The sequence below is a fragment of the Pyrus communis genome, chromosome 11, assembly GCF_041283825.1.
Source record: "Pyrus communis isolate YQ-2024b chromosome 11, ASM4128382v1, whole genome shotgun sequence".
Taxonomy (NCBI): domain Eukaryota; kingdom Viridiplantae; phylum Streptophyta; class Magnoliopsida; order Rosales; family Rosaceae; genus Pyrus; species Pyrus communis.
This window is the reverse complement of record NC_142575.1, coordinates 14285619-14295151: the sequence shown is the minus strand read 5'-3', so window position 1 is coordinate 14295151 and position 9533 is coordinate 14285619. Positions and strand designations below refer to the sequence as shown.

Genomic DNA, 9533 nt, shown 5'->3' with positions numbered 1-9533 from the left:
GACCTTATTGCATGAGCATCTATACTACAACATCCCTATATTCTTGCAAGTATTTCATGTGATTTTGACCCTACTTTTGTAGATGGTAAAAATCCTATCAATAAACAAAACTTATTAATGTTTAATCCTAACCACAAACAATCATATGCACACCATTCCTTCAGAAAGACAATAAAACAGAGACAAATTTTCATAACAGGCATGCTATATCAAGAGCCACACCCCAACTTCATACGCACAAAGAAATTGTCTAGATCGACATGTTCGGCTAGGAAATCTCACTGGGAGGGGTCCTTGGCTCGAGCACATAGCTCCCCGAGGAGTTGGCACTTTGGTTGGTTGTTGGGCTCCTGCTTGTTGAGATGCTGCAAGAGGAAGACAAAGTTAGTTCTGAAAGATGCCTTTGTGCGGTCTTAGGTGTAGGCCTTGAGGCTCATAATCAAAACTAACTAAGTGCTTAGGCATGCCACTGCCATCTTATTATGGCAGATGTAGAACAAGTGTGTTTAAGCCAATTACTTGTCCCCTAAGTTATTCTGACTTCTTGTTATCAAAGGATTGTCGTATATGTGCTAAGTCTACATCAAGTTCTTTTATATGCCTTGAGATTAAGGACTTTTAGTTGGTTATCTTGTATGCTTAAAGGGTGGAGGTCCAAATCTGATCAAGTCATTAGTTTAATTCACATTTAGTCTTCTTATGATAGTAAAACCACCAAGTGAACCAGATTTGGGAACTGATGGAACTTTGGTTCACCAAAAGACTAGAAATGACTTGAATATATACTAGTGAATACATCATAACACCAGATCTATTAACTTAAAAGCAAAACAAAGAGGGTCGGGCAAGATTTCACCTTGTCGAGCAAGGTTTAAACGTCTTGTGGTTTCTTCTCTTTGTAGTTACAAGGGTTTGAATACTAAAGCAGGATGAGTGGTGAACAAGTTTACACAAGAGAATCAACACTACAACATCTAGAAAAGGTAGCAGAGCTTTTACACAAGACAAAAGATGTCTTTCTAAGGGGAGTCTAAGGCTGAAAGGGTACACAATCTGGACAAAGCACAACTTTCTGCGTATTTGCTTGACTGAGAGGCAAGTTGTATGTTTGTTTGATTGGTTGAGTGTCTTTATATTTGGGGTCTCTTCCTTCTTTTATAACCGAATTAAACCCAACTGTACAGTTTTCTGCTTTTGCCTAAAAACAACTAAAGGGTAGTGAGCCATCAGCGTTTTTATATGTTCTGCCATTCAGAAAGTACTTTTGGGTTGAGAATAGGTGGATTTCCATCAGTTGTCACTTCTCTTGTAAGCTAACCTTTGTATTAAATGGGGAGCCGTCATATTGTCTCGAGATGGGTATCTAGGCTTGACTCTAGGTCTCGGGCAAAATCTTCTTTATAGAGCTCTTTTGGGCTTTCTTCCTTCAAGTCCAAAATTAAATATTAACCCAAACAGTGCCCCCTTCAATCGTTGTTAAGTCTACAATCCGAGGTGCTAATAATTATTGAACCGCCGCTTCTTGGTAACCACTGTCGCATGCCTTTACTCGGGACTTGCACCATTAATATAGCTGTTGCTTTTCTAAGACCTTTACACTAACCCACAATCTCTTGTTACCGATCAACTGCTCATTACATAATCCTTTTCTATTCTATTTAAGCAATTTCAAACCTTTAAATCCTCAAAACTTCCTAAAATTCCCAGAATTCCCCAAAAAAAAAAAAAAAAAAAAAGAAAAAAAGAAAGAAATTTCTTTTTGTTTTTGGCTTCCTCTTTCCTTCTAACTAAATTCTTCTTATCCCTTTTCTCTTTAAGCTCAATCAATGGCCCTAAAAACTACCTAAACTCAATCAATCACTCAATCCCGATCTTCTTATGAATCTAGTGAGGGGATTATCACCCTACGCCGTTTGATCAACAACCTTCAATGCCCTCAGGCAGGCTTGCATTCTAAACTTTTCTTTGAAGAAGGAGGTGCACCTACTAGGACCTACATGGACCTCTTAAATTCCAATTGCAGTAGAGACCAACATGTCTAAGGCCAATTGGTTTACTCCAAACCCGTTCATGGCCAAGTTGGGCATCTCCTCTTCTAAGTGGTCATACCATCGCCACGGCTTTCCTCTGATGAATGATGACACCTGAGTTAAGTGGATAGATGCGCTCAAGCCTATTTTCAAAAAGAAATAGATGAACAATGGCATCTATGAACTTATCATGCTTTCAAAGATCTCCGTGGTTGCTAAGCCCGAGCTACTAACCACTACTCTTCTTTTTTGGAACTCGGGCACTAACACCTTTGATTTTAGGATAGGCCCCATGTCTCCAACAATCCTGGATATGGCGCAAGTATTTGGGCTAAAACCATCGAGCAGAATCGTGGATATGACTCATGATTGGGCTCCACCTTCTCGCCCGACTGCTACGAGTTCGGGCACTTTGGATTCCCTACTTCAACTAGAATACAACTCTGCAACTTTTAAGAGTTATGAGACTTCCTTCAAGGGTTTCATCCCTTTTGTGAAGAAGAGTTATGGTGCAGACTTCTCTAATGCTAACTTAGATCAAGAACACATGTACTTCCTCTTATATTGGCTTAACAAGCACGTCTTCCTAAATAAATCTAAGGGAGTGAATGTTGAATGGATTCCTTTAGTAGAATCTCTCCATAATTTTGATGATGCCACGGGCCTTTTCCTTCTTTCTCATCTCTACCATGTTATTTTTGAGATGACTCAGGGCGAACCATTTGAGACCAACCTCAATGAACCAATCTAGATGGTCCAATTATGGTTAGAATAGTATTTCCCAGAGTTTCAGGCAGCTAACCTAGAGTTCCCAAAGGGTGTGGCCTCTACCCGAATTTTGGCCAAAGCTCTTCCTATCGACCATTCCACGTTTACTTGCTTTTATTTCTTCAGAGTTTGGAGGACTTGGACAGACTTAGAGTGGGAAGCATATGTTCTTAGGAGGTATCCCTGGTTTTTTGATCAAGTCTTCCAAGATGCCTTTGGAGAAAATGTTAATCCTTTTTGGAGAGAGAAATTTATTAGCTGCATTCAACCACAAGACTTAGCCTCAAGAGTTCGCAATGTTCGTTACGAACGTGGGCTGGAGGTTTATCATCCCAACTTCTGCAGTTGGCAATTAGGCTTTAGGCAGGCCATCCCAATCCTATTCTTTGACTCTGTTCATTGTGGTACCTCTTATTGCCTCCATTCTCCTGAGGATGTCACTTTTTGAGCTGCCTGACATAGCCTTGAGGTTATGAGCAGGGTTGCTCAAAACCCTTTAGCCCTTAACTTTGAAAGCACCTCTACTTTCTCCATCCGGTGGGAGACTAAGTGGGTCAAGAAATACGGATGAGATATGCGGGAAGCACATGATCGTCTCTTCAACTAACTTTCCCTCAAATCTTATCCTAGCTCGGGTGAGCTTGAGAATTGGAAGGAAATGATTAATCAAAAGAACCAGTTTCTTCTTATAGGCACTTCATATTCCTTTGTATTTTATTTTTAACCTCAAGATTATGTCCTTTTTTTTATCACTTGTTCATTTCTTACACTTACAACTCAAGGGAATGCTGAGATAACAAGCACTGTTCAGATGAAGAAATTGTCGATGCTCTGATTCTTCAGGAAGCTGCAGTTAAGGCTAAGAGGTGAGAGGCTGGAGAAGGTGGAGACACCTCTGAGTTATTTGGAGATTCAAAAGATGAGGTCAGGCGCAAGGCAAAGACTCGGGCACCAAAGCGGACGTGAACAATTGTGGTAGAGACTTTTGATTCTGAGCTTGAAAAAAGGCCTGAGCCCAAGCGGACAGCCCCAACCAGGAAGAATACACGAGCTCAGACTTCCAAGATTTCAAAAATCTCCACTTCTTCTATTGCTGTTGCACCTTTACCAAAAATGAAGAAACAAACAGCTTCTAGTAAGTGAATCCTATGTCTGACTTCCGCCCTGACTTGTATTCTATATGTTTGGGCTAATAACTTTGTTTTCGTTGAATACAGGACCCTAAGCAACCAAGAAACCTATAACTGTTTCACTGGATGAACCATTAGGCGTAAAAATGCAACGAAGGGCCAAAGAGCATCGAGATGCTACCCTTAAAAAATTAGAGGAATGGTCTGTTTCCTAATTTTTCAAACTCTCCTTCATTCTCTTACTTTTCTGATTGTATGAAATAGGAAATGAGGGCAGAAAAGATCTCATCGTCTGAGACTTCTCCTTTAACGTGGTCAAGGCAAACTTCTCCCTCTTAAGCAAAATCCATTCCCCTAGTGGTGACTCCTACTTATCAATTCAATCCTTCTACTAGAAAGATGATGCATTTCATGGAGGATGACAACAACTCAGTAAGTACTCCTCATCCTCTACTTTTGCGCTAAGACTCCATTCTCCTTATATTAATTGTCCTATATTTCTTTTAGCCTTCCCTATCTCAGGAATTCTATCAAACACCAGTTTCCACCTTTGGGGAACCTATAGTTCCTGAATTTCCTATGGTTTCAGAAGTAAATAAACCACAGGCTTCTCATGCAGCTCCTACTGATGTACCCGAAGCCTTTGGAATGCCTGCTTCCCATCCTCAGGTTCCCCCTCAGGTATATCATTACTTAGACTTTCTGCTTTTCTTCCTCATAAGTTAACCTCTAACTTTTATCCCTACTTCTGTTATTTGTAGATCTCTGTTGAAGGTTTGAGCACTGTTTCTCCCTCCTTGGTAAGCCATGACAGTCTCCCCCAGCAATCAAGGGAAGTAACTCCCCCCACCACTTTCTAAGGCTCCGGGCTTAACTCAGGTAGATTTACCTTGTCTTCTTTTGACTTGTAAATTTCTCCTTTTAACACGTCTGTCTTGGTTGCAATAGCATTCTGGAGAACGTTTGGGTAAATCCCCATCCCACATAGTGCGCAAGAAAGACCTTTTTCATCCTCTTTCGGTTTTTGGTATCACAAGAATCTCTGTCCTTAAGCCTGTGAATAAGCGAGCCAAGACTTCTGCAATAGCTACTTTCATTCTTGCTTCTGTTTCCCTAGCTGAGGTTACCCCCACTGTTATAGTTGAAGGTGCGAGAAGGGCACATTCTGCTTCATCAGATTCATCCTTGCCCAACCTGGTAAAAACGTTTGGGCAAATCAAAACTAAATTACAGTCCTTTTCCTCATCTTCTAAGTCTCATTCCTTTCAACATGCTCGTCAAATCTTTAAAGATTGGATGAAAAGGGACTTCACAGCTTCTTTCAGCCTTAAGCCTCCATGATGCTGAGAATGCCCTTATTGAGCTTTAACAAGCTCATTTGTTGTCCTAGGCTCAGTACAAATCTTTTTTGAGTTTCTTCAAGCATTTGCAGGCACTAAGGGATCATCATCAGAAGGCAGAACGAGCATCAAATCGAGTATAAAGTGTTTTTAGGAAAAACAAGTGAAAAGTATAGCTGTGCTTCGGCACTTGGTTGAAAAAGGGTCGGTGATGGAAGAAATGATTGCAGTGGTTGATTCTGAAATCTAGCACTTGGAAGAACAGTTGTCTTCACTTAAAGCCGAGAAAGTGATCCTCACCAACCATCTCTCGCTAAATGTAGAAGAGATGGAGAAGATTTCCATGAGGTTGAGGATTCCAAAACCCAACTTATGAATAGCAACATGTATTTAGGAGAACCAAGCCAAATTTTCACTATCATACAAACTTACTTTTCCATAATAGTTGCTCTGGTCGAAGATGTAAAGTTGTTTGACTAAGATTTCTGTAATCCCTTTATGAAATGAAATCTTCTCTTACTTGGACTCCATTTTCTGAACTTTTAATGGTAGAAGTCCCTCTCCACCTTTATCACCTTGCTTAAACCCTTTTGATAACGATCCTTTATATTTGAAAACTTATCATTTAACTAAACCCTTTTTTTTTTTTTTTTCATCTCCTGATTTAAAGATGGCTCATGCTGCTGGCACCTCTACCTCACACTTATATTGACATTTTGCTGTAGAAAACTACCCTTTTTATTATGGCTGCTTTGGATTGCTCGGGCATCTTGAGAGTTTCCCCTGTAGATTCTTCATTATGTTTTTTCCTCCCAAATGGTTTTCCCTTTCCTTTTCTTGGCCCACGTTAAGTTAATCATGTTTACTTGGGGCTTTTGGGAAATGATCTGTATCAATCATCATGTTGGCCTGAGGTTTCTTTAATAACGACTTTCCCTTAATGACAAGATTTTGTATCCAGTCTCTAAACTGGACGCAGTTGGTGATAGAGTGGTTGAAGGTATAGTGCAGCTTGCAATACTTTTTTCCTCTTAATTCCTCGAGCTTAGGCAGCTTTTTGGTGTTATCGGGCACAATTACTCTTGCCCGTACCAATTCTTCATAGATTTCTATTGCCTTGGTTAAGTCAAAGGAATAGCTTTGGCATCTTGGGGGCTTCATGGAGACAAACCTACCATCATTCTTTATCACCTTATGATCCTTAACTGGCTGAACTAATCTTTTCACTACCAAAGGTTTAAAAGGAGTGGTCATCTTTGCTACACACATGTCTATCACTTCTCTCCCTCGATCATCATCTTCTTCTGGTTCTCATCAAACTCCATTTGGTGGATAGCAGCCTTATTTTTGTAGAAATGTGGTATTTTAGAGGAGTGCTTCAGTCACTGCTCCTCAAGCAACAGTCTCTCATACTTAGTGGTTGCAATCATGAACTCTTGAAGCTCATTAAACTGCACGTCATAAAACTTTTTTCTCAAGGGTAGTCTCAAGGCCTTTTAAGTAATAGCTATGAGCTGAACATGGTTGATAGGAAATTGACATCTCATCCTTGTCCTCCTAAACTTCATAATGAAGTCTTCAGTAAACTCATGCTCGTATTACTTTTCCTTAACTAGATCGTTGATGGTCATCTCTGGCTCCATCCTGTAAAACTGCTCGTTGAAGGCCATCTCTATTTGCCCCTAGTTAGCAATGGAATTTAGGGGCAACAGATAGTACCACTGAAATGCTAAGCCCACCAAAGAGTTTCTAAACAATCTCAACTTGTAGTTGGGGTTATCCTCAAATGCCACACAATGGTTGGAGAACTTGAAGATGTGATCTCTGGATGACACATTATTATCTTCTATGCTGAATGTTGAGAATGCAGGCATCTTGAAGTTAAAAGGAAAGGGATTTTGCTCATCAATAAACTCTGGGTAGGGCTTCTAATAGGTGACCCTAAACAACGGGGGAGTTTATGGCTGACCATTTCTCACCACCATCATTCTTAACACAGCCAACTCATCTCTGAGTTGCTAATTGGTTGTGTTATTATATGGGGTGTAAAGAGTTCCCCACTTCGGGCTAAGGTCATTGCCCGATAAGGCCTCCTTCTTTGACTCGGACTGCATCCATTTGACATCCCCTCCCTTATTAGCCATCGGTGGTGGCCTATAAGGCGGTGGTTTGTCCATAGTTATATACTCTCCCTTCCCACTGGATTCCCAGATAAACTAGGGCATCCTATATTTTGTTCTTTCCAGTTTGCTCTGCCCCCTACTGTTGAGTGAAAATAATAAGGGGTCGGGCAACTCTATTTTTTGGATTTCTTCTAACATTGGCTGATCCATTCTAGATTCTTCCTTAGTCTTTTCCTTATTCCTATTTTCCTCAAGCACAGGAAACAAATGAATGATTGGCTCCTCCACAGGGCTGGCTTCTCTCATCATCTTTCTAGCACGATCATTTTCTAGGGTAGAGTATTCCAAAGCTAGCCTTCTTTGCAGATTTTTGATTAAGGAACGGAGTTTGCTTATTTCCTCTTTTGTTTCTAGATACATTTTCTCCATGCTTTTATGGTAGCCTACAGGTTTTCATTTATGACCTTCCCCCCTGATTTCTCAGAAGGAGTTGGGTTTTCCATCAAGACAGGCCCCTGCAAGTTTTCAGGGAGATTTTCCATACTCGATCTTGGTGTATACTAGGGTGGTTTCAGCTCTATTTTCCTCCTAAAAGTTTGTTCTTTCCTTCGTCTTCTTGATATACAAGATTTGTGGTCCCACTAAGCATGCCAAAACTATGTTCGGGAAGGAAATCTCACTTAGAGAGGTCCCTGGCTCGAGCACACAGCTCTCCGAGGAGTTAGCACTTTGGTTGGTTGTCAGGCTCCTGCTTGTTGAAATGCTGCAATAGGAGGACAAAGTTAGTTCTGAAAGGTGCCTTTATAGGGCCTTAGGTGTAGGCCTTAAGGCTCACAATCAAAACTAACTAAGTTCTTAGGCGTGCCACTGCCATCTCAGTATGGCAGATGTAGAACAAGCGTGTTTAAGCTAATTACTTATGCCCCAAGTTATTATGACTTCTTGTTATCAAAGGATTGTCGTAGATGGGTTAAGTCTACTTTAAGTTCTTTTTTATGCCTTGAGATCGAGGACTTTTAGTTGGTTATCTTGTATGCTTAAAGGGTGGAGGTCCAGATCTGATCAAGTCATCAGTTTAATTCACATTTAGTCTTCTTATGACAGTAAAACCACTAAGTGAATCAAATCTGGGAATTGATGGAACTTTGGTTTATCAAAAGATTGGAAATGACTTGAATATATACTGGGGAATACATCATAACATCAGATCTATTAACTTAAAAGCAAAACAAAAAAGTTGGGCAAGATTTCACCTTGTCGGGTAAGGTTTAAGCATCTTGCAATTTCTTCTCTTTGTAGTTACAGGGGTTTGAATATTAAAGCAGGATGAGTGGTGAACAAGTTTACATAAGAGACGATACTACAGCGTCTAGAAAAGGTAGCAGAGCTTTTACACTAGACAAAAAATGTCTTTCTAAGGGGAGTCTAAGGCTGAAAGGGTATAGAATCTGGACAAAGCACAACTTTCTGGGTATTTGCTTGATTGAGAGGCAAGTTGTATGTTTGTTTGTTTGATTGGTTGAGTGTCTTTGTCTCTGGGGCCTCTTCCTTCTTTTATAGCCGAATTAAACCTGATTGTACAGTTTTCTGCTCTTGCCTAAAGGCAACCGAAGGGTAGTAAGTCATCAGCATTTTTATATGTTCTGCCATTCAAAAAGTAATTTTGGGCCGAGAGTAAGTGGATTTCCATCGGTTGTCACTTCTCTTGTAAGCACCTAGCCTTTGCATTAAATGGGGAGCCATTATATTGTCTCAAGATAAGTATCTGGGCTTGACTTTGGGCCTTGAGCAAAATCTCCTTTATTGAGTTCTTTTGGGCTTTCTTCCTTAAAGTTCAAAGTTAAATATTAACCCAAACACGGCCAAAACCCCACACTCAAAGACAGAAAAGGAGACAAATATTTTGCAAATTTTTGAGACAACGACTCTCGCACAGGTTTGACAACGACAGACCATGAAGCGCAGGAAAAACCAAAGGCAAAGGAAGGAATATGCAGTCGAAAATGCTTGAGTGATAGAGCTTGAAGCCGAAAACAAGAGAGGAAAAATTTGTGAAACAGAAACATGAAAACAAAAGGTGAAGCAAACAACAGTGGAAAGAGAGAACCTAGCGAAGATCAACACGTGGATCAAATGGGCAAA

The 9533-nt window shown here is 40.4% G+C and overlaps 1 pseudogene; it reads left to right on the top strand.

Moving 5' to 3' along the window:
• Positions 1-1877: 1877 nt before the first annotated feature.
• On the top strand, positions 1878-3764 carry LOC148692936 (uncharacterized; annotated as a pseudogene).
• Positions 3765-9533: the final 5769 nt, after the last annotated feature.